The 24902-nt window shown below is 53.4% G+C and overlaps 2 long non-coding RNA genes across 2 annotated transcripts; both read left to right on the top strand.

The window, feature by feature from the left end:
• The first annotated feature begins 10566 nt into the window (after window positions 1–10566).
• Window positions 10567–11220, top strand: LOC122907526. Its single transcript, XR_006384722.1, has 3 exons — window positions 10567–10775; window positions 10899–10983; window positions 11117–11220. It is a non-coding gene; the product is annotated as an uncharacterized LOC122907526 (long non-coding RNA).
• A 10622-nt stretch (window positions 11221–21842) lies between these two features.
• On the top strand, window positions 21843–24737 carry LOC122907524. The gene is made up of 3 exons (XR_006384721.1): window positions 21843–22054; window positions 22639–22871; window positions 23309–24737. It is a non-coding gene; the product is annotated as an uncharacterized LOC122907524 (long non-coding RNA).
• The last annotated feature ends 165 nt before the right edge of the window (window positions 24738–24902 follow it).

The raw sequence follows: 24902 nt of genomic DNA, 5'->3' as shown, positions 1-24902 counted from the left end.
CTCGCGTGTTCTCTCTGTCAAATAAATAAATAAAATTTAAAACAAACAAACAAACAGTGGTTCAAATGGCCCTGGGCTCACTGGCTGTGTGAGGGCCAGAGGAGCGAGGTGGATGGAGCACTTGGAACAGAGTCTGGCTCCGGGAAGTCTCCCCCTAGCCCTCAGTACCACCGCCATCCACAAGGTCACGATCACAGTGCTTCAGAGTCAGAGAGGTCCACATTCAAATTCTGACTCTGCTCTTTCGGGCTCTGGGAACTTGAGCCGCGGGCCTGAACACATGGCCTGCTCGGGCGGCAGCGTCACGAGGAAGGACAGTCTCGGGACCAAGTATTTGAAGTTCAGGCTTTATCCTGAGTGCTGAGGAGAGGAGGGTTGGACTGTCCATGGGACAGGTCCGGGCCACCCCTTCCGGTGGGTACCAGGCCTGTTGCTGAAGGGCCCGGGACCCCTTCTCACCCTCCCAAGGGCTGCCCAGAGCAGATATATTGGAAGCTGTGCTGTCCTGCCCTCCCCACGCCCCTGGGTGGCCCCGTCCATCTCTCCCTTTCTGCCCTCTCTGGCCCCTGTCACTGACATGATGCTGCCGTCCGCATCTCACCCCTCACCCTAGGCAGGGGGCATCTGGTGCATCTGGACACTGGTCTGGGATTGGGGTCTCAGAGTCCCCAGCTGTGTCCAGCAACATCACTTTTGCCTGCGGGTCATCTGCAGGCTATCCCTGCAGCATCGGGGCCCAGGTGGTGTGAAGATGCTCTAAGGAGAGAAGGTCTCAGGGTTGGGGCGCACTGGCCCTCATGGTGTCCGGAAGGCCCAGTGCAAATACTCCTTCACTCCCCTGGGCTAACATCTAACTGGGAAGCCCTTCTCTCCCTGGCCTCCTCCCTCTCTCCCCAACACCCCCCTGTCTCTTTCTAGCTCCCTGGCTTCTCTGCCTCCACACCCCTTCTCCACCTCAGGGTCCCAGCTCCGTCCTGGAGTCAGACCCGAGAGGACACCTGGTTCCTACAAACCTCTGCAGGGTGGATGCTCGTCTCTTCTACACCGACTCCGGCTGGAACCAAGCAAAGGAAGCTCTCCTTACTCCTCCTTGCAGAAAGCCTCCTCCCCAGATGAGGCGGGTGCAAAGAGAGAAGGGGCAAATCTCATGAGGGAAAAAAAAGGGGGGGTTCCTTAAAAAAAAAAGTGTGCAAGAAGGAGGGACCAGAGAAGAAGGACCTCGGGGGTTGGGGTCCCAGAATTTGAGGAGAGAAGAAGGTGGATCCAGGGTGGGAGATGTCTCGGCCCGAAGTCAGGGGAGCCTGTTCTCTAACCTAGCCGCCAAGGAGGCGAAGGCAGGAGCCTCCTGGCTGGGGACCAGCGGGTGTGGGGAGGGGTGCCCCCAGCACCTAGGGTGAAAACAGATAGCTCCCAGCTCTATTTTCAAGGTTCTGCAGACCACTGAGCAGAGCTAGGCTGAGGAGACAGCTCTGCAAGCCGGCAGGAGGGGTACATCGCCCCCACTCTCTGTCACTGGCCCCAGGAGGCAGGCGAAAGGTTGGGGGGGGGGGCCTGGGTTTCAGCCAGCTATGCCGTCAGCCTGGCCAAGCCCAGTTCTGCTCCTTTCCTCCCAGGGACCCGGCTCCCCAACTCAGTGAGTGGCCAGAAAAGCACAGCCACCAGAGCGATTGACTTTAGGGCCCTTCCGTGGCCTGTCAGCAGGCAAATCACTGGGTTTCTGCTTCAGTCACGACTCGGCTCCATGGGGCTGATTACGGGGAACCAGGAGCCTGCAGATTTGGCTTGTAAGAGCCTCGACATTTTTTTGTTCATTCTGGAGTGTCTTGTCGTGTTATTTCCTACCAGAGAGAGGAGTGTGTGTACCTGTGCACCTGCGTGTGTGTGCATGTGTCTGTGAGTGGACTGTCGGTGTGCGTGTGTGCGTGTCTGTGTGTGCCTGTGTATGCACTCGTGTGTACGTGTGTGCACATCCGAGTGTGTCTGTGCACGCCCGTGTACGCAAGCGCGTGTGTCTGTGCGTGCGTCTGTGAGTGGACTGTGTGTGTGCCCGCGCGTGCCCGTGGGTGTGCGCGCGTGCGCGCGCGTGTGTCACCAGCTGTGGGCGGTCCTCCGGTTCTCCGCTGGCCGGGATGAGATCCGGTTTCATCTCATCAAGCCGGAGGCGGAACGTCCCACGGGCCCCAGCCAGGTGCTCTGCAGGTGTCCGGACGCGGGATGCGCAGTCACGCGCGGGGCCGCCCTCGCGCACACCTTCTCACGCACGTTCCCACACACACTTGGGTCTTCAGCTACAGCGTGGCAGAGGCCCTGGAGAGCCCCAGCAGCCAGGCCTTAACTTTGAGCAGATGTTCCTCAGGGCCCAGACCACACTGTTCACCGCAGAAGCTGCTGCCCCGCCTGCCCCCCACCCCCACAGATGGGCTGGGAGGGGCCAGCTCTGAACCCCTCGGCCCGAGGGGAGGGCCTCGCTGGGCATCCGAAGCCTCTGCCTCTGCCTCCCAGCCTCCTTCACAGGCCGCTGCTCTCTGGGGAGAGCACACATCCTCTGCGGATGGCCTTGCGCCTTCAGGCCCTGCCCTGAGGCCAGGCAGAGAAATTACCCCAAACCCACTCCTCAGTGCCCCCCTCAGCCGCTCGGCACCCCTGCTTGGAGCACCTGGTGTTAGGAAGGATCTGTGGCTGCGGCTAAAGCATCGCCCCTCGCCTTAAAAAGAGGATTTTCCTTCTTCAGCACCAGCACATCCAAGCTCCGGAGCTCCGCCTTGTGGCAGAGCCGTGCAGGCACAGCGGCTGGACGCCTGGGTCCGCGCCCTGCGGGCACCTGAAGGGGGTGGGGGGCAAGGGGTACAAGCACATCCCCTCCTGTCCCCGGCTGGCCCCCCTCTTCCTCCCAGAATCCCAGGTATTAGAGGACGAAACCTGTCTTGGGGTCCTTTTCAAGGGCAGAGCCCCATGGATACCTGGAAACGATACCTCCCTTGGGACCAAAGCCGCCCTCAGGTGTCCCCTTGGACTCCAGCCCGATGCAATTGTACACCTTTTATAGCAACAGTCTGCTGAGAGACCTCTTTGCAGAATTTCTAGAATGGATAGGGGATCTCAGAGGTGACATGGAACGAGGGGAGGCTCTCACCCTGTCCTGGGACAATTGCCCAGGACAGGGAGGGTTGCCTTCCTTCCCACATCTGTGGGGCCAGCCGCCGCCCACCCTCCAGGGTCCCCCAGACCCTCCCTGCCCTCTCTGAGGTGCACACTCCAATCCTCAGGAAGGGTGGAAAGAAGAATTTTGTCTTTAAAAATGGTCTATTTCTAATCAGAAATCATTATAACGAGAGCAAAGAGTTCTATTACAGTTCTTCTGCGGTGAGCCCGATTCTAAGTCTTTTAGATACATTAACTCATTTAATCCTCCTAACGTTTTCAATGCAGAAAATTTGTAAAATTCAAAATTACAAGGAAGGGAAAGAAAACCCAGAGTCCCATCATGCATTTTCTTGCAGCTTTTCATCTGTGCACGGGGATTTTTAACCAAATAATGATCACGTCGCATATTAGACTCTGGCTTCCTGCCTCTTCTGCGGAACAGAATCTCGTGACCCAGGGGCATCCGTCTTGCAAAATTGTCTTAATGGCTGCGTTGTATTCCATATTCTGATTGTACTAGCACTTCCTTGGCCATTCCCAGGGAAGAAATTCTGTTTCTACTAAGTGTGGAGCCTGCACGATGCCGACGCACTGGGTTCATTTCATTCCAGTCCCTAAACTGCTTGTGTAGCAACTTGAGAGTGTAAGAGCGGTAACATTCTGGCGTCGCAGATGTGTGTGTGGGCACGAGCAGGAGCGCGCCCATGTGTGAGCGTGTGTGTGTGCCGGCACGCTTAGACTTAGCCTCGAAGAAGTTCCTAGAAACATGTCCTAAAATAAAGGAAAACACGTCCCACAGAATTAAAAACAGGTATTCAAGCAAATACGTGAATGAGAATGTGCCAGCAGTATTATTCGTAAGAGCCAACAGATGGACACAACCCAGATGTCCATCGACAGGTGAGCGGATAATCGAAATGTAGTCTATCCAGGGGTGCCTCGGTGCATCAGCTGGTTAAGCGTCTGACTTTGGCTCAGGTCGTGATCCCAGGGTCCTGAGATCCAGCCCCACGTCGGGCTCCCTGCTCCGCGGGGAGTCTGCTTCTTCCTCTGCCCCTCCCCCCTACTCATGTTCTCTCTCTCTCAAATAAATAAATACTCTTTTTTTAAAAATGTGTCATATCCAAAACAAACAAACAAAGAAAAAAAAACCAAAATGTGGTATATCCATACAATGGAATATTATTCCGGTATAATCGTATTCAGGATTGAGATACTGATGTGTAATATATAGACGAGTCTTGAAAACGGAATTCTAAGTGAAGGGAGCCAGACATTCAAGGTCACATGTTGTAAGATCCCATTCTTATGAAATCTCCAGGACAAATAAATCCGTAGGGACAGAAGATTGTTAGTGGCTGGGGAGAGGGAGGGAGGGAGAGTGACTAGCCTAGTGGGTCTGGAGTGCCCTTTTGGGGCGACTACAATGTCTTGGAACTAGTTAGAGGCGGTGGTCACCCAACATTGTGAATGTAGGCAATGCCGCCGAACTGTTTGCTTTTAAGCTGGTTATTTGGCCTAATGTGAGTTTTAGCTCGATTTTTAAACGAAAAAACAGTCACACTCATGACTCCTGATTCACTGATGAGTAACGACTTCAAGCTTGGCTTTCACACAAATTACCGCTTGATGGTCAAATGACTTCTTCCTGTTTCACCGCCCGTTTCCGAGAGCCCCGCAACCGAGGCTCTGACCTCGTGCGACCCAGGCACCCAGCCCCATCGTCCTCTGCTCTCCCCTTCCCTCGCTTTGTTCCAGGACCTGTATCTGTCAGAGAAAGGACTTCAGTCAAGCTGCGGCATCTGAATGGCCTTTGCTGGGGACTTTGGATCTTACTTCTCTTATTTTTAGATCATGTGCTAAAGAAAACAAAAAATCTCGCAGCCCCGAGGCAGGGTTTGGCCAGTGGCCAGGCGCTTTTGCAGTTCTAGTGTCCTGCTCCTGAGCACCCAAAGCAAAGTTGCATCAGCCGCTGCCCCAGCGATGCTAATCCAATAACCGAGGGTTTATTTGTCTCCTTAAGCCATACCCAGAAGTGCAATTCCCTTTTAATTCTCCTCACATTCTGTAAAGCTGTCTCCCCACATGAAATTAGTGGGGAAGCAGCCCCACTGCCTCCATCCCACTCCATGGGAGCTTCGAAGAGCTGGAAGATTCCCCCCTTGCCCTCCTCCCCTCCTCTTCAACCTCTTGCTATCCTGGGGCATCGGCGACTGACACCTTCGGTTGATCCCATGGCTGCCCCCGGCAGGTGCACACAGCACTCCTAACGCCGGCTGCCAGGTGGTCCCGGCCGTTCTGACCTTGGGCCCAGGGAGAAAGACCAGCGTTCTCTCCCACCTCACAGGCCAGCGTCTGACCCCCACATCACGACCCCCACATCTGACCCCACATCTGACCACCACATCCGTCCGTGAGAATCTTCACGAAGCATCTAAGTGAGCCGCCCCAGATACAGGGTATAGCTTCCTTCTGGCACCTGCCTCGCCGTTTGGCATTTGCTTGCAGGTAGGTAGGTCCGCTTGGGTGTTCTAGCTGCGGTCACAGGGGCCCTGACTCCACCTGGCTTTATCCATGAGGGACCTTGCTGTGCCCAGAGGAAGAGCAGCGGGGGAAGGGCAGGGAGCAGGTTCATGTCAGGGGATCAACAATGTCACAAGGGCTCGACCCCTTTCTCCCCAGCCCTCTCCCCACGGGGTGCTGGCCTTGGCCCCAGGCTGGGACCCCCACCCCAGGGGTACTAGACGGCTGAGGCAGCTCCAGGCACCAAATCCAGAGAACAGCATCCAAAGGAAGAAAAGAGGCAGGAAACCCTTTCCTAGAAGCGCATCCGCAGACTTCCTCAGCACTCACTGGTCAGGACAGAGTCACATGCTCCTCCCTGGACCAATCATCGGCCACAGAAGCAGAGTTGCCTGATGGTCCAGGAGTGGTACCCAGCCCAGCCGCCTCAGTACTGAGGAGAACTTGGTAGAGATGCAGATTCTTGGACCCCGTCCCGGAGCCGCTGAATCAGAAGCTGTGGGGGTGGACCTCAGCAGGCTGCACTTTTTAAAACTATATTTCATTAGCTACACTTAGTCTAATTCCCAGGGTTTAGCCACCGTTCAACACAAGATGAACTTCCAATTTCCTAAGAAAGTGAAGATGCCTTAAATACAAATCTCTAAGATTGTATACGTGAGAAGCACGTGTTTTTATGTAAAAACATTTTATCTAGGTGAGACCTGAACATGCTACTAATTTCTTCAAGTGGCATCTTAATAGGCTTTCCAGACGATTCTAGCACGTGGTAAAGTTTGAGAATCCTGGTGGGGACGAACAAACACCCCCCCCCCCGAAACATAGCATCCTACACAGTTACCATTGATTTGCTCGTGACTCCACATGACAGTTCAGGCTGGGCTCCGCTGGCTGGGTCTTCTACAGTCTCACCTTTGACAGGACTGCCAGATTTAGTAGATAAAAATGCATGATGCCACCTTAAAGTTTAATTTCAAAGAAACAACAAATAATTTTTTTTTTAGGATAAGTATGTCTTGGGTAATAATTAATGCTAAAAAAATTCATTGTTTACATAAATTTCAAATCGAACGGTGTGTCCTACACCTTCTTCGTCAGCCTAGCCTAGGGTCACTTCCGTGGGTGCGGTCATCTGGTGGCCGACAGAGCCTAGACAGTCTGATGGCCTCATTCATCCCGTCTGGCACTGGGTGCTGGCGGTCCCGTGGCATCTCTCTCCACGTGGTCTCCCACCCTCAGGGAGGCCAGCCTGGTGACAGGAACATTCCCAGAAGGCACAAGTGGAAATTGAAGGTCCCTTGAGGTCTAAGCTCAGAAAAACCTCACCCAGAGAGAGGTCCGGCCTCTGCCCTCAGCTACTGGGAGGTGATCTCTGGACACTTGCAGTGTCTTGCCTGATGGGGCTTTGGCCCCTGGGAGTTGTCCATGTGGTTCATGGTGGGTTTGGGGACATGCCATAGCACTTGGAATGCCCAGAGGAGCTGGTGACTGAAGGTCAGCGTGTAGTGGTGGGAGGTCAAGCTCCAGTGAGACTCTGGACGCCAAAGCTCTACGAGCTTCCCCCACTGGCAATACTCTCATGTGCTCTCATAAATCATAACCGGGAGGGGTTACACCAGGACTCCATGGGGAAGATGACCGGAAGCTTCATGTTTGGACCACTACTGCTGTCTGCCTTGTCCTTAGGTTGGTTCTAATTTGTATGCTTTTGTTATTATAAAACTGTAATCCTAGGATAACAATTTCTCGAGCTCTGTGAGTCATTCTAAGTGAATTGTCCAACCGGAGGTTGCTTGTGGGGGCCCTCAAGTTCATAGCCAGCCTCTGAACTTGCAGCTGGTGTCTGAATTGAGGGCAGTCATGTGGAAGACAGCACCTGCAAACCACGTGGTTTGCTTAAACTCCATCACATGCTGCTTCTGGAACATTCTGTCGGTCAAAGCAAATCACAAGTCCAGACCAAGTCAAGGACCCTTCTGAATGGAAGGGTTGGCAAAGTCATGTTGCAAAGGGATACTCAGGCAGGGATGGAAGGAACCTGTGGCCAATTTTTGCATCTCTGCTGCAGACACAGTGGGTTTTGGAGAATAGACACCAGGACTGTTCCACTTGGTGGCCTGTTTTCCCCCTCGGGACTTGCACTATAAGTTCCTCAGCTGAGGGGTTCTTCACCTATTTCCCCAGTGTCTGGGTCATATCAGGGACTTGACACACAGGGACATCAGTGTTTGAGTGAACTGACTGATATGAACCACACCTCGACATCATCGCACATTAAACCGCCCAAGGAGTCTTTAAACCAGCCGTTGTTGGATACACCCAAGAGCCAATAATTTCGAATCTACTAGGGATAGCCTATAACCCAGGCCTCCAAATTTTTTAAAGTCTTGCGCATGAGGGGCGCCTGGGTGGCTCAGTGGGTTAAGCCGCTGCCTTCGGCTCAGGTCACGATCTCGGGGTCCTGGGATCGAGTCCCGCATCGGGCTCTCTGCTCAGCAGGGAGCCTGCTTCCCTCTCTCTCTGCCTGCCTCTCCTACTACTTGTGATTTCTCTCTGTCAAATAAATAAATAAAATCTTTAAAAAAAAAAAAAAAAGTCTTGCGCATGATGTCAGTGTCCAGCTGAGGCCAAGAATCAATAAGCAGACATCCAGGAGCTTAAAAACCTCCAACTAACGCTCAGACACTGAGATTCACATGGAGGGCGCGGAAGGCGAACAGAAATCCTAAGTCAGGGCACAAAGATACAAAGCATTAAATCATGCACAAAGAATGAGTGGGAGGGCCCCGAGGGAAAGTAAGCTCCCATTTCCCAGACCAATGCCCTGCTGAGGGTCTGCCTGTTCCATTCCTGCCTCTCCCAGGCCTGCGTGCTCCCGGTGGAGAGCCTTGCTGAAAACCCCATTCTTCCTGTCACACTTCTCAGTGGCTTGGCTACTGCCCAGACTCCAAGCTTGGAGCTCCTCTGGCTTGTATGTCTCTGGGATTTGATCTAACGGTGCGGTCCTGGAGTCAGCTCCTACTTGCTCACAAGACTGAAATTTTCAGGACTCTGGCAAAGCCATTGTTAAATGAAGCCATTATCAAAAAATATAAATTATGCAAACTGACAGTGACCTGGGTTCTATAAAGAGATCACAAAAGCTCAAGCTCATCACCTTTTTAACTACCCCGTTTTACCGTTCTCGGTGCTCCTGAGGTTATTTAAGTCTGCTGTATCCATGAGGTGGAAACACTAGGTGAATGGTATCGCCTAACTCTGTTCATGCTGATAGATTGGAATCTGCCACAGGGGGAGTATTTACGCCGCAGAAATTGCGAGGTACTATAAATCACGGCTGTTTTAACTTTTGGTCCAGAGAGTCGGTAATTAAAATTTACGAATGCACCCCTAGATCTAAAGGTTAAAAAAAGAAAGTGGAATGAGTTTACACTGAAACCAGCTGCTCTCAGTAGGGCGCGCATTTGGAAAGATTCAAGCGCTCGGACCAGACCCTGCCCGCCTGCGGTGGCTGCCGGCACCTCTGAATGGCTCTGTTGTCTCAGGACCTGTCCAGACTCTGCCTCCCTGCCTCCTTCCTGCTAGTTGTCAGCACCAGCCTCCAATTTGACTCCCCCTCTGGAGTTCTGCCCATCCACCCCTGAGGACTGATGACGGGAATGGTCCTGTTCCCCAGGTCTGCCTGTGAGGGCTGGGCTTCCTCTAGGCACACAGCCCGCAGCCTTGACCCAGACCTTCCTGGCATCCACACAGCAACCCTACCAAACCCTCCTCTGCCCTGCCAGAGCCCGGGTCCCCGCCTCCTGGCAAGAGAGGTCAGATATACCCCTTCCCCTTCATGTGGTTAGAACCAGCTCTCCGAGGAGCTGCAGGCTGGACCACCGGAGCTCTTTGCCTCCACCCGCCCCCTCCCAAGGACACTGCCCTCCCCCACCAAGGTCAGCAGGCATTGCCAGGTCAAACCCAACCGTTAATGTCAGAAGGGATCACCCAACACTCTAACACCCTGGTGCTTAAGGAAGTGTTTGCTCAACACCAGGGAACTCTTCTGAACCCCAAACACTCTCCCAGTGTCTCCTGCACACAGATGGCAGCTGGGTGGTGGAGGGTGTCCCCAAACCCACCTGACAGGCACCTCAGAACGTCCTGTGCTCCAGCCCCTGCTTTGGGCAGACCTAAACCACACACCAGAATCTCCCATTCTCTCTCAGCCCGTGACACGTTGATGAACTTCCCATCCAGTTGGACCCACTGGGGACGGAGCAGCAGAAACAGACCATCTGTCAGTCGCCCTTGGACCCCAGAGCCAATCCTGCCTGCTGAAGTGTGTTAGTTAGATCCCGAAGAGAAATGTGTTTTCCTTATCTGTAAGGCTATAGCGTCTCTCCTCTAAATGACATAGGTTTGTTCACAAGACTAATTTTTTTTCTAAGCAATTATTTTCATTTTTCCTAAGTTCTAAATCCAAGTATAATTTACATACATTGAAATGTATCTATCTTAAGTATACAACTGGATAACTTTTGACAAATACAGTGTATCCCACAGTCTTACCAAAATACAGAACATTTCTCTCCTCCAGAAAGTTCCCTCCTGCCCTGTGCCAGTCCATCCCCACCCCCCCCAAACATCCCCACCCCCCTACCTCCCAAGACAAACACTGTTCTGATTTCTGTCACCAAAGATTAGTTGTGCCTCTTCTAGAACCTCACAGAAATGGAATCACACAGAATGAGTTCTTTTGTGTCTGGCTTCTTTAACTCAGCATAAAGCCAGATAATTATATTTAAGCAACTTTAATTTTCCATGCAGTCTGTGTGCTAGAGAAGGATTCTAGATTTGGAATCTTTGTGTTGGAATCCAAAATAGCTTTTGTGGGGCCAAGCACATCTTCCCTGCCTCCCTGCCTCTCCCTCCAGGCTTCAAAGACCCTATTTTATACAGACAACTTCAAAAGGCCGTCTGAGCTTTGGCTCTCCGGCCTCACCCTTGGAGCCAGGACAGAGCGAGACAGACCCTGGAGACACTACAGATGGGGCATGACGGCAGGGGGACCAAAGATCATGCAAGTCAGTCCAGAAAACAGGAACAGAAAGAATCCATGTTGGGTGAGTGTGTTAATTTTCCTATGGCTACTGTTACAAATTGCCACAAACTTGGCCGTTTAAAAGGAAAGAAATTGAGTAGGGCGCAGGTCAAATGCTCAGGCTCCCCTCGTTTCTCTGTTCTAGGTTTTACAAGGGCAAAATCAAGGTGTCAGCCAGGCTGGGCTCTGATCAGGAAGTTTCGGGAAGAATCATTTCCAAGGCCGTTTGGGTAATTGCCAAGTTCAGTTCTGGGACTTGTAGGACTGAGGGTCCCCCTTCCTTGCTGGCTGTCAACCCCGGGCCAGTCTTGGTTCCTCGAGGATGCTCATTTTCTTCCTCCTGTGCCCAACCCCCACCCCCAGCCATGGCAGGTCGAGTCTTTACCATCCACGAACTCTCTCTGCTTCCTTTTCTGACTTCAGCTGGAAAGAGTTCTCCAATTTGAAGAGTTCGTGGGATTAGATTCCCTCCGCCCCCCCCCCACTAATCCAAACTGATCTATGTTAAGATCTCCAATTTTGTAAAAAATAAATAAACATATAAATAAATAAGCTTAAAAATCAATAAAAATTAAATTTTAAAAATTAAAAAAATATTTCCAATTCTTATTATACCTACAAAAATCCTTTTTGCCATGTGCAAAGTTTGGGAGTCCCCAAGACCACCTTCTGGCTTGATAATTCACTAGAAAGACTCACAGAACTTAGAGAAAAAAAAAATCTGTTATACGCATGGTTATGGTTTTTTGCAGTGAGAAGACACAGATTAAAAAAAAAATGGGAATGGGCGCCTGGGTGGCTCAGTGGGTTAAGCCGCTGCCTTCGGCTCAGGTCATGATCTCGGGGTCCTGGGATCGAGTCCCGCATCGGGCTCTCTGCTCGGCAGGGAGCCTGCTTCCTCCTCCTTCTCTCTCTGCCTGCCTCTCTGCCTACTTGTAATCTCTCTCTGTCAAGTAAATAAATAAAATCTTTAAAAAAAAAATTAAAATTAAAAAAAAAATGGGAAGAGGCTGGTGGAGCGGGGCCTGGGAGAGGTGAGTTTCCAGGTGTCCCTCCAACAGCGGCATGCGGACAGCCCTTCGTTCTCCCAGCACCCGTGCAGTACTGCTGGCCAGGGACCCTCCTCTGAGTCTCGGTGTGCACAGTTTTCAGTGGGTCTTGGTCATGTCAATATAGCTGACTGTCCACAGGGCTGGCCTCAGTCTGCAGCCTCTCCAGAGGTCAAGTTAGTACCATGTGGCCCAAGGCCCCAACCCTAAAACTTGTTGTTATCCTACACTGTCTGGCTGGCCCGAGGTCCCCAGAAAACAAATTCACTCTTAGCAGACAGGACCTTCCAAGAGCTCAGAGGTAATGTCCTGGGAGCTGAGGGCGAAAGCCGAAGGCCAGATCTCTCTTTGGGCAAGGTCGGTCTCTCCCTGCGCACCACAAAACTAATATTTCCAAGGGTTCCAGGGTAGGGAGGATGTCTCTGGGGAGCCATTGTTCTGCTAACGCCTTGTGAGTGTCAGTCTTCCCGATTTCCGATTTCCGAGGGAGCAGCGTCACCCAAAGTGTGTCCTTTGGAACCCAAGTCCCACCAGCTTTTAGAACTGTTATACCTCCGTACCCTCCTTTCTCAGAGATCCGCTTGGGCTCAGTGGAAGGGAAAATCCTGCCGCACGGAGCCCCGTTTCATGGCGCTTCACCCAGTGTTGCCCAAACCGTCTTATCTGTGGAGCCATGCTCATGGGATCTCCCTTACGGCCCCTCAAAAATACTCAGGGGAAGTGGAACTGTGCCTCAAGCAATCTCTGCAACTTAAAGCCTTGCCACCAACCCTCCGGACCTCAATTTCTTCATCTGCAGGATGAGAGTCGCTGTTTCGCGTCCTATCCGAGCAGGTCATTGTGAATTAAATTAGGTAACATACACAAAATGCTTGGTTCGTCATATACATCTGACAGATGGTAGCTATTATGGTCGTACTTATTTTTAGGAACTAAAATGTCTTCGCTAACCTTCCCTGTTGCTTCTTCCTCGCTGTCAACCCCGGGTACAAAGAGCCCGTGAAGCCTCTTATGGGCTGGTCATGATTTGGGCCCAGGGACCCCGAACGTGGTGACACATGCTGGCGATTGTAAGTGGTTCTGCCCCCGAGGTTTGCAAGGATCCGAGGAACTAATTAACCTGCAGGCATCCTGCCTGCCGTGGGGGAAGTGAATGAAGGCCAGGATGCCTCGAGCCTTTACTTGTTGGCCCTTTCTCTCCTAGAGCGTTTATTGAAAGTCCGCGCTCTGGGCAGATTTGCTCCTGGAAGGGACACAGAGGCCTCCGACCAGACTCCCGAGCCCCTGACCCCCACATCCCCCCAGCCTCGTTAAGCAGCTACCCAAACCAGCCACAGAATGACCTACAAGGCGGCCGCTCCCCATGTTTTCTCTCTAGGTTTGCGCCCCAGCCAGTCGGCCCTCTGAGCTCCGAGCCCCGTGACCTTCAGACCTTCTGCCTCATTCGTTTCCCACGGGGCTTTACGCAATGGCTTCCACTCTCAGCTTGGTCCTTAGACCAATGTCTGGTTTGAGGCTTGTTCTCTTGGCTTTGACCTTGGGGCCCCTTCAGGACACAACTCCTTACAGTTCTGGAAGATAAAGCCAGGTGGAGACGCCTCCCCGGGGGCCCCAGCACCCAGGGTCCTTCCTCCTTGACATTCAGGGAGGGAGCCTGAGCACATCTTCAGATAAGGCTGAGCCGCCCATGGGAAGGGGCCATCCTGGAAAGGGCTCTAGGAAGAGGCCGGGCTGACCCCACTACAGTTCAAAGCTGGACTTCTGTGTGAGTCGGTTTTAGTGCGGTTTGCTTTTCGTACACCCGACTCCTCTGTGAAGATAACCTTGTGCCATGAAGATGACACACATGAGGGCGCCTGGCTGGCTCAGGCAGGGAGCGCGTGACTCTTGATCTCTGGGGTTGTGAGTTCGAGCCCCACATTCAGGGTAGAGATGGCTTAAAAAAAAAAAAAAAAAAAAACTTAAAAAAAACGATGAGAGCAAGCATTATGGAGTTGGCGGTGCCGCTAACGTCTCTGAGCTAAACGGGGCATCAAGTACTGGGCTTCTCTTCCTTACACTGTCCGGAGTGACCCTGCCACCGTTTCCCCAATTCACAGGTGAGGAAAGGGTAAGTGGCCTGTTTTGGGGTCACAGCGGGTAGATAGAGGTGCCAGGCTTCTCCCCCAGGCCCGCGCACCCCGACAGCCTCTGCTCTGCCCGGCGGTGCTCCCCCCATCTCCCTGGGTCTCCTTGCCTGACACACAGATGCGCACAGTCTGGCGAGCGGCCCCGGGCTCCGTAATTCCTGCAAAGAACACCTGAGGCTCTGGAAAGCCACCTGCTTCAAAATGGAGGAACCAGGTGGACCCCCAAAGACCTCCTTCCCAATCCAAGGCCCAGTTCGTCCTCAACACCCGTTGGTTTTTTGAGCCCCTTTCCTGGGTCCCTCATGGGCACAGGTGGCTCGAGAGCCCTCCCTTCTCCTGCAGAGGGTTTTCTGGGTCTCCCCTGCCCCCCCCCATCCCCTGGCTGTGAGGCTAGTCCAGGCTCGGTCTTTCCTGCCATCTAGTGGCTCCCAGGCTTACCGCAGGGAGGAGTGTTCCAGGACAGAGACCAGAACTCGAGGTACCTTTAAACGACTCAGAGTCTCCGCTGGGCAAACCCAGGGCCAGCTCTCCAGAAAGCAGCAGGCTTGGTGTGACCGGTGGCGGAGGGGGCTGCGTGAGGAACAGGGGGTGGCGGGAACCTGACCCATCCCCTCCGTGGGAGGGTTTTCAGCCTCGGATGGAGGGCTGCACCCCTCCGCCCGCCGGAGGCCAGTGTGGCCAAAGGCAGAGGGATGGAGAAGGGAGAGGTTGGCCCCACAGGGGAGGAAGGCGTCGCAGAGGTGGACGCGCTGGCACGGGTCTGTGTCGCCGCAGGAGAGGAGAGGCACGGAGCCATCTCTGCCCTGGGCTGGCCCTCTGGGGAGTCGGGTGTCCAGGGTTCCCATCCCGACCCTGGTGCTCGCTCGGAGCGTCTTGGGAAAGGAGCCAGCATCCACCTCCCAGGGGTCATTAGACTAGAAGGCCGGCGTGTCAGCTTCCTGCGGCTGCCGTACCAGATGACCGCAGTGGGGTGGTGAAAGCAACAGAAATTCTTCTCTCCCAAACCAAGGAGTCAGCGGGCTGGCTTCCGTCCGGAGGCCCTGAGAGAGACTGGTCCGTGCCTCCGCTCTCCTGGCTCCCGGGAGCTCCGGCAGTCCACACGGCATTGCCCCTGTGTCTGTGTGCGTCTCCCCTTGTCACAAGGACACCAGTCACACTGGAACGGAGCTCTAGACCACGCTCACCAAGCACATCTTCCTCTTGATTCGGTCACATTTGCAATGACCCTCTTTCCAAATAATGCAATGACCCACATTCACCGGGGATTAGGGCTTAAACATGTCTTTTGCGGGGCCGGGGAGGGGGGACACCATTCATTCCGCAGTAAGCCTCTGGCCGGTCGCATACCATTGGGTTCCCCCCTTACCCTGGGGTCAAGAACAAGCTCCGTGTGTCCGAGGTCCCCTTCTTTGCACTCATACCTGGGGCCCTCCACGCTGGGTTTGCCCGCTCCCGCCACAAAATATCATTCACATCCGGCTTGCTCACCTCCCACATTCGGCTCCCTTGTTCCCTCTCTTTACAAGGCTACGGAGATGTCCCTAGCCCGTGAAGAGTCCCCAGATCCGTCCCCAGGCTTCGCCACCCTCTCTCGCCAACCCCCAAGCCCTGCAGGTCGTCACGCACCAGCTGTCATCCCATGGGCGGCTGTCAAGCTCGTGTCAGGGTCAACACAACAGAGTTCAAGCCCCTCAGCCGAGGGCCATTCCCCATGGTCAGCAGGGCTCGGAAGACGTCCGCACTGCCAGACTCATCCTGGCGGACCTTGGAGGGGCCAGCGTCCATACGATTGTTCTGAGTGTGAAGGAATGTTCTAGAAAGTCAGGCTTTTCTGGGTCAAGTGGGGAGCCACTTTTGTATGCTAACGACATATTTGGGCCAAGAGCCTCAGGGAAGATGAAAGGCAGTGGTCAGAGCTGTGCTGACCAGGGGAAGATGCTTGAGACCTCCAGTCCCTCCAGGACAGCCCGGAGGAGCCGGTACGGAGCCGACAACGGAGCCAGACAGCAGGCTGCCCTCACCCCTGCCTGGTGTCCTGGCCCCTGGTCCCACTCCCTGAGCCATCGCACGGGGCTCTGATGACGGGCTAGTTTAAAAGCGCCTGATCTTCGAGAATGTTCCAGGGAAATTAAATGCACAGCATCCGAGAAGCCAAGTGACTCGGAAAAATGCATTTACAGCTTAACAAAAGATGGAGCCGTTGGACAAGCGAGGAAGACACAGCGCTAACTGGCAGCCGTGTTTTATCTGCTCCCCAGAACTGCCTCACGGATTATTAAAAAAAAGGGGGGGGAAGGAAGGAAAGAAAAAAGGAAGGGAAGGAAGGAAGGAAGGGGATGTGTTGAAGCCTTGAAATGAAACACTTTCAAAAATAGGTTAATGTTCTCAGAGACCATGTTTTAAAGATAGCTTCTGTTCTGACTCGGCAATCAGCAGGGAACACGGTCCCCCCTTGACGGGGGGCGCCGGGAGATGACAGGAGGCACTGTCTTAAACACAGGCAGAGTGATTTTCACCTCTATCTTATCACCGCCTTCAAGACGTATTATTTTCATCTGAAGTGAGGTTCCAAATTTTGGAAGAAAAAAAAAAAGCCTTTCATCTCTCCCAACCTCATTTTCTCTCTCTCTCTCTCTCTCTCTCCTGAGGGAAGCGTGGGGGAAAAGCATTCTTCCACTTGCTACGGTTTGGGAATCCCATAAAACCCACCAGCGGCTGGAGTGTTTTGTGCTGATAAACCCCTCTCTCGGCCCGCCAGGGGGCTCCGGGACACAGGCTGTCACAGGCACTGTGCAGAGCTGGCGCGGGGGACCCACGAAGTTGGGTGAGGAAGCGGGTGGGAGGCAGGGGACTGCCACCCTGTCCCCATGCTCCCCCCCAAAAGCCAAGGGGCCAAGGGGTGGGGAAGTGGTGGCTGCCCCAAGCATACTTTATCCGTAAGCATGTACCCGACTCCCTCCTCAGGCCCTGCAGACTCTCTCAATGCCAAGGGCTGCTTTTGTGTTTCCCTTCACCAACGGGACTGCAAGCCAGCCTTAGCACTCCGCTGGAGAAGTGCCTTTTCCTCTGAACCTGTTAAGCAAATCAGAGGACCTGGAGGCTAAACTTCCCCTGTCCTTTTTCATCTCTGCCCCCAAAAATGGGAAAAAGGAGATTTCCAGAACAATTTGAGCCGGGGGGGGGGGGATGGAGGAAGCAGGCAGCCTCAGGACGGTCTGAGCCCTGGAGACTTCAGACACCACCCAAGCCATCGGAGCTGATGAAGAAACGTGTCCAAATGGGCCACGATCCCTGGGCACGTGGTTCTCAAACTCTGGCATCTACGCAGGAAACGTGGGAGTAACAGCGTCTTGTGAGACCTTCAGGAGCATTCACTTTCTTCCCTGCTCATTTCTTCCTTCATTCATTCCCCCAAAGCTTCCGTACCACTCTGTGCCCTGCCCTAATTACTGAGGCTATAATAATTTAAAACAAATCTTCCCCATGCTCATGGAACCCAAGCTCTATGGGGTGAACAGACAGTAGACCAAACATTTACAGTAGTGTTTGTAGACCGCTGTCCCTGGGCTTATTCTGACGCTTGGTGACCCATCAGCAAGGCGTGGCCGGTGGATTAGAAGTGTGTCCACGAGGCCACGGCTGAGCCTTGGCAGCACCCACGGTCTCTGTGGCTGCATCTCCTCCCTCTGCCTCCAGCAGGTGGTACCATGGTCCCCCCACGTCACAGGATCGCCTAGCATCATTGCTCCAGGAACACTCCGTCAGGGCACTTAGGCGGAGGGACCGTGTTGGGACTTACTCTCCTCTCCCTGGTCCCACTGCCTTCTGTCTGCAGGAGCGTTTCCAGCAGGAAGGAGAGAGATCACGTACGCAGGTGTGGGTTTCAACATGCCGCTCCCTCCAACGGTGACTAAAGGACAGCATGCGGCAGAAAGCTGGTCAACACAAAGCAGTGAAAGGTGACCATACTCAGGCTGGCGCTGGGCACACAGGATGACCGTGTTTGCACCGACATCCATGGCAGCCTGAGAAATGGGAACCCGCAGAAGGGCAAAAATCGGTATTTTGTTATCTTGAGAATCCTTCCTTAGCGTGCACACTCGCTCTCTCCCTCCTCCTCCCCCTGCCATCTGTCTGTCTCTCCTTTCCTCCTCTCTGTCTCTCTCTGTCTCTGTCTCTCTGGCTGTAACCACGAAACATGGAAGGAGAGGCGACTGATGTCCTTGCAGCTTGCGGAGATGATTTCAAGATCTGGCTCTTAGACACCTACAGGCCATTCATAGCTGCTCTAGGTGATTCAGATTCAAGCTGACAGCGAGCGACACTTTCCAGAGCTGAGGAGGCGTTCCAGAAAACCTGGCTCACTCATAACCCTTTAGAAATCAGCTTTGCTGGTGTGTCTTGTTTTATTTCATTTTCGTTTTATTTTATTTTGTTTTAAAGATTTATTTATTCATTTGAGTGGGGAGGTGGGCAGAGGTCAGAGGGAGAGAAAGAGAGAATTTCAAGCAGACTCCCAGTCTAGCGCAGAGCTGGACACGGGGCTCGATCTCACGACACCAAGATCATGACCCAAGCTGAAACCAAGAGTCAGACACCCAACTGACTGAGTCACCCAGGCACCCCATATTTTATTTTACTGTATTAAATTTTAATTTATTTTTAGTAATCTCTACACCCAACGTAGGGCTCAAACTCAGGACCCCAAGGTCAGGAGTCACATGTTCCACAGACTGAGCTAGCCGGGGCGGGGGGGGGGGGGCGCCTGGTGTGTCCATTTTACAGGAGATGGGTCCACGTGGAAATTATTTTGCTCCAACCAACTGGTGCCATGTTGGTTCCCAAAGTCCCCACGGTCCTGACCCCGTCGTTCCTTCCTCCAGGCAAACAGATGCATGAGGGCTGGACGTGGCACCCTGGGAAGGGCGCAGCCCCACTGGGGCTCCGTTCCTCTCCAGGGTGGGCGTGATAGGGAATCTCTGCTTTACAACGCCCACACCCACAATCTTGCCACACCATCTCTGGCCTCCAAAGCAGCCCGCCAACAAGGACTTTAAACCTTTTTGCCTGAAGAAATAATGTATCCTTGGGTTCCCGGCCACAGCTACCTTCTTGTGGAATTCAAAGAAAAAGGGGGGAAAGGGAAATGAGCTAGTGCAGTGGCCTCTCCCTGGTACAGGGCACCGTCCTGGGAGCTCACAGAATTCTCATCTCATCCTTAGAACAAGCCCAGAGACAGGCATGGTTTCCAGTTCGTGGAGGAGGAAATAAAGGCTTTTGCAGGAGGTCAAGGTGACGCAGCTAGACTGAGCGGGAGGCAGATGTCAAACACCAAAGCCCGTGATCCTGCTTCTACAACAAGCCGCCCCTCGGACGCTGATCCTGGCTGTAGCAGAAGCAGTTCCAACCGCATGCCATCCTGCGAGGCCTCTGCTTTCTACACGAACCTTGTCCCTTCTTCCCTTAACTCTCCAGCCCCTCCGTCATCGCGAGGGCTCTCCTTCCTGCTGCCGCTTCCTAGGCTTGGCAGTGCCCCTTCGTTCATGTCTTTACACCTGCTCTTCTCTTCCTGTCACTGGCCTTGGAGGATGCTGCCCTCCCGTGTACTCTGTCCTGCCCTCTCTGCTTAGCCCTGCAAACGTTTGGCTTTTGGGCTCAGAAGTGTGAACTGTCTTTTGAGCTGGGTTTCCACATTTTTATCACCCACGTAGGTTATAACCTGGAGTAAAATCCCATTGGCGGTCAGAGAGCCGCACTCACCAGCTCAGGGGAGATGGAAATACGTAGCACGTGCTGAGCCCAAGTGTGCCCTGGCCAATAGCCACCGGCCCTGTGCTTCTTGCTCCCGTCTCTCCCTCTCTTTCCCTCCTCCAGCAAGAGGCTGAAACCCTGTGCAAGATTTTCCCACTGGCGGGGAGTGGGGAGACGGGGTGGAGAGGAGCCGTGAGGATGGCAGTCAGATGCGTAACCGGTTTATGGAACAGCCTCGGGGAATAAACGCAAAAACACAGAATGGTGTTACATGTTCTCTGATCAATGCCATCAGCAGTACTCTGTTAAATTCTGCTTTCCGTCTCCTGTTGACATTTCAGGCAGGTCCCACTGCTTCCTGCTCCCTCACAGTTACTAGAAACTCCCTCTGGCTTCGAACCACAGCCTCCGCCCAGTTCTGAACCCTGGGTCCCATCCCCCACCCCACCGTAGCAGGCAGCTTGGCTCTCTCTGACTTGGTCTGGTTCCATGCACCCCCCAGGGAGCGCCAGCCCCACAAGGTGGTCTCCATGGAGATGGCAGGTCCCTTATCCGTCCACCTCGCTAGAGGGATGTCCAGACTCCTGCTGGACATCTCCATGGCTGAGAACACCCTCCAAAAACGATGCGCATGTCCTCCAGGCCATGCCAACGGTCTGGGCCCCTAGCCCTTTGTGGGGCATCCCCAGGCGGTTCACGATTGCTGCCTGTCCTCTGTATCATGGTCAGTCACAAAAACCGGACGAATCAGTGAGGAGCTCTATAGTGCATCCTAAGTCCTGGGAAGATGTGGGCTGGGGGAACCCCCATCCTTTCTTTCTGGGCAGCGGCGTCCCAGAACCTACTTGCCCAGCATCACCAGCTGCTCCAGCCAGAGTGGTGGGAAGTGGACAGCAGCTCCTACGTTTGCCTGCACACTGCTCCAAAGGATGCAAGCTGGGCTCTCCCGGGGATGCCTTCTCCATGCCCTGGTCTGTCCTCAGAGCAGAACAGGAGGACTGGAGCTCAGCAAGCCCCCAGCTAGGAGCCTGGTCCCCATCCGTCTCTCACAGACTGTCCATGCTGAGAGTTAGCCCCTGGAGTCCCACTGTGTGCTTTGCTTGGGGTGGAAACCCTCCTTCACTTGGCGCCCTCCCCACCCCAAACCACTGGAACACAGAATAAAATCACAATAGATTAAACACTTATAATAAAGCAATTCCCGTATTATTTCATTTACTCTGAGAGAAATAGTCTACTTTTGCCTCCATCTTACGATGAAAAAGTTGAGATTTGGGGAGGGTGTTCTGTCTAAGGTCGCGTCGTTAGGATGGTGTATGAATCTGTTTCTCTGTGTATCAAAGAAATCTTACGGATCTCAAGGACTTGCTGGGGGCAGGGGGCAGGTAGGCAAAGGATGACAAGAGAGGGCCAGGTCGGGGTGCCTGGGTGGCTCAGTGGGTTAAAGCCTCTGCTTTGGCTCAGGTCATGATCCCAGGGTCCTGGGATTGAGCCCCACATCGGGCTCTCTGCTCAGCGGGGAGCCTGGTTCCCCCACTCTCTCTGCCTGCCTCTCTGCCTACTTGTGATCTCTCAAATAAATAAATAAAATCTTTTAAAAAAGAAAAAAAGAGAGAGAGGGCCAGGTTCAGCCCAACACCAATTTCCTTAAGACCCACAAGCTAAAAATGGTTTTTATATTTTTAAGTGGTCAAAAAAAAAAATTTGCAAGAGAACTATTTTGTGACATGAGAGATCTATGGATATTCCAAATGTCGATGTCCATAAATAAAATGTTATTATAGACATGGCCACCCTCATTTGTGTACGGATTGTCCGTGGCTGCTATGCCCTACACCTTCGGACTGAGGGGGCTACAGCAGAGACCATCTGGCTTTCACAGTCTAAAATAATTAGCAGCTGGTCCTTTAAAGAAGAAGTTAGCCAAACCCTGCCAACGCTGATTTTTCTCATTCGCAGTTCTCTGGGTTGGAGAGGGCTGTTTCTGGGCTGCAGGCTGGCTGGGGTGGGGGGGGCTCTGCCTGCACCCGTCTGGGGCCAGCAGGAGCCCGGGCACGTCCGTCTTGGGGCGGGCAGAGGAAATACAGCAGAAATGATGTTTTGGAACGTTGGTGAGGTCCAGAGCCGAGGGCCCGGAAAGAATTCTTGTGATGTCTTTGGTACCAAAAAAGGTGATTTTTATAAAAGCCAGTGGACAGGATCTGTGGGCAGAAAGGGCTGCTGCCGTGTGCTGCCCCGGGACTTTGGGGTTGGGGGACATCAAGACAAAGCAAAGTTTCAAACGGACTTTGATCTGCTAAACAAGACTCCCAGGACCCCGGAGGCCTGGCTACTGCCAAGCTAAGGTTGTTTTTCCTTCTGGCAAGGCACAGGTATGAAAACACTTGGCGGGGGGTGGGGGGCACCTGGGTGGTTCAGTAGGGTAAGCTTCCAGCTTCGGCTCAGGGTCCTGGGATCCAGCCCCACATCAGGCTCCCCGCACCACGGGGAGTCTGCTTCTCCCTCTCCCTGTAGTTCCCTGCTTGTGCTCTCTCTCTCTCTGTCAAATAAATAAATAAGTAAAGTTAAAACAGGTGGGAGTTTTCTGGAGGAATGTGACACTCTGCTTGCCTCAGGAAGTTGTCCACGGGCTGCAGGTTCTAAGGTCACCTAATTTTCCCTACATTTCCTTCTACCTTTGTCTCCTACATCAGCTGAAGGCCTCACCTGGGGCCACAGGGTCCCTTCCCCCACAGTCACCTGCACTGCCCATTCCAGCAGGCGGGACTCCAAACCCACACGCCCAAGAGCAGCAGGGTCTGAATCTGATACAGGGAGTGCGTGGAGAGTGGGAAGCCAAGATCTCATTCATCGACCACAGGTGGGGACCCTGGATTCGAACTCAGGGCCCTCTGACTCAAGAGTCTGTGTTTGTCCTCCTGCCTCACTGAGTTCTACCCTGGGCAAACTGTCATAGGTGCAGTAAAGACAAGAAAGAGTGGAAAAACCTTTGAGGGGGAAGAAGGCAGGACGATTTTCCCAGCGCTCTCCAGCCACAAGGGTTATGCCTGAGCACTGCTGGGCACTGTCTCAAGGAGCCACACAACAAGTCAGTGCCTGGGGACAAGCAGAATGGCTTCTTCGGGAGCCGCTGGAAAGCCTGGGGCCAGAGCTGGCCAGAGCACTCATTCGTCAGGAATTCCATCGTGGGTAAGAAAAATCCCAAAGAAAAATCCCAAAGACCATTCCTTTCCATTCCCCAGCCAGGCATCCTTCCGAGCAAACTGCTTGCAGAGTCAGACTAGAAACAGGTCGTGTGTGTCTGGAAGCACTTACAGACCAGAGGGGAAGGGAGGGGGAAGGGAACTCTACCATCCACCTCCCCTACCCCACGGCCAATTCCTCACGGAAGCAGGAAGGAGCAGACCCTCTCCGGAGCCTGCTGCTGTGAGAGATGGGGCCGGGTGGAAGTGGGTGGAAGTCGGAGCTGGGAAGTCTTGGCCGTCGGCAGGGGAGAGGGTGATGAATGGGCGCGGGCATCGCCGCGGGCCCGTTCTCGCTGTCCTCACGGAATCGGAAGCTTGCCAAGCCATCGACAGGAGGCAGCGAGAATTTATAAAACACGTACATGCCCCTCACTCCCGTAGCTGCTGTTTTGAAAGAAAGACGCCAGGAGACAAGACACGTAGCAAATCACAGCGCGACGCTGACATGGTGTGGAACACCGGGAGACAGAGCCGATTTTCTTGTCAAGCGCCAGTGAAAATCAAAGATGCTGAGGAGGGGTGGACAGAGAGGACCCATGAACCGCCACATACCAGCAATACTGGACTTGATGCGATGTCTTCGGGGCTCAAATCCCGACATATGCTGTCCTTCTGAGTCCGGATACAATCGAATGCAATCGAATCCTTCCATACGGAGAGGAATAAAAACTACCCCTTCCTGGGAACTCATCTGTGCCAGGCACAGCAGGTTTTCAAGCCCGGGTTCCCGTTAACCCTACGTGTGAGGGAGATGTAACTGCGCCACACGACACACGGGGGAACGGACTGAAACAGAAAGGTTCAGTGACCGGCCCGAGGCAGCCCAGCTCACGGGTAATAGAACCCAATGTTGAAAATTGGATTTGCCGGAGTCCAGACCAGTATTTTTCATTTATGACCCAGCCCCCTAAGACATGAGGTTAAAACACTTTCCCTCTAAGTGGATGGAATTGAGACAATTTATGTCACTGAAAAATTGTTTTGCAAGATTAAAAGCCTCCCAACTGTGAGCTCCCGGCAGCTCTGACTCACTACAGGTCAAAATCGGCATCTGTCGAACCAACCCCCACCCCAACCCCAGTTTGTCCCGCTCTGTTTACTACCATGATGAGCCTCACGGGGCAGGCATGGCCTTGGGGGACCCACACCCAGGGGGCTTTCCCCTAGCTGTTTCCTACCCTTTTCCCCCTACATTTGTTATGAACATCCTGAAATATGCAGCAGAGCTGAGGACATTGACATAAAGATGCACAGACCATCTGGATTCTACCTTGAAGGCTTAACTGCTCTGGCACTGTTACCCATCGATCCTTGGGGCCAGACCCTTGGCTCCTAGACCTGTCTTGAGAACGTAAGCCGTATTAGTTGCATTATTAACTCAGCTCCACATTCTGTTTTGGTCTCTACTTAATTATGTTTTATGCACCTGTTAACCTCATGCACGGCCAATCATTAACTTTGCCTTTTTACCCTTAACTCCCTGTTTGCGCACTGGTTGTAGAAACCTAAATGGGGACCAGAAGGTGACATTCGTCTTGATGTATTTGCTCATACCAGGTCCCAAATAGGGCCTCGTTGTCCAGAAGAGTTTCTAGAACCCCCTCCCTCAAGCTTTCAAGAGTCCCCTTACCCACCTCTTATGTAGATAAGCTGTCCTAGACTCAGCAAGGCAAGCAAGGCAGCTTTGGGAACAATCCCCTGCCTTCCGGTCCGTCCAGCTGCCCTTCCAATAAGAAAACTTTCTTTGCTTCAAAACTGGTATCTCAGGAGCTCCTGGGTGGCTCAGGTCATGATCCTGGGGTCCTGGGATTGAGCCCCCCATAAGGCTCCCTGCTTGCGGGGAGTCTGCTTCTCCCTCTCCTTTTGCCCCACACCACCCCCTGCCATTGATGAAGTTCTAGAACCTAGGTGAGGTTCGGTGGGCTGAGGTCTGGAGCCGATGACCAAGAAAGAATTCTTGAGACATCTTTGGTGC

Source organism: Neovison vison, chromosome 5, assembly GCF_020171115.1.
Source record: "Neovison vison isolate M4711 chromosome 5, ASM_NN_V1, whole genome shotgun sequence".
Lineage (NCBI taxonomy): Eukaryota > Metazoa > Chordata > Mammalia > Carnivora > Mustelidae > Neogale > Neogale vison.
This window is presented reverse-complemented; position numbering and strand designations above follow the sequence as displayed.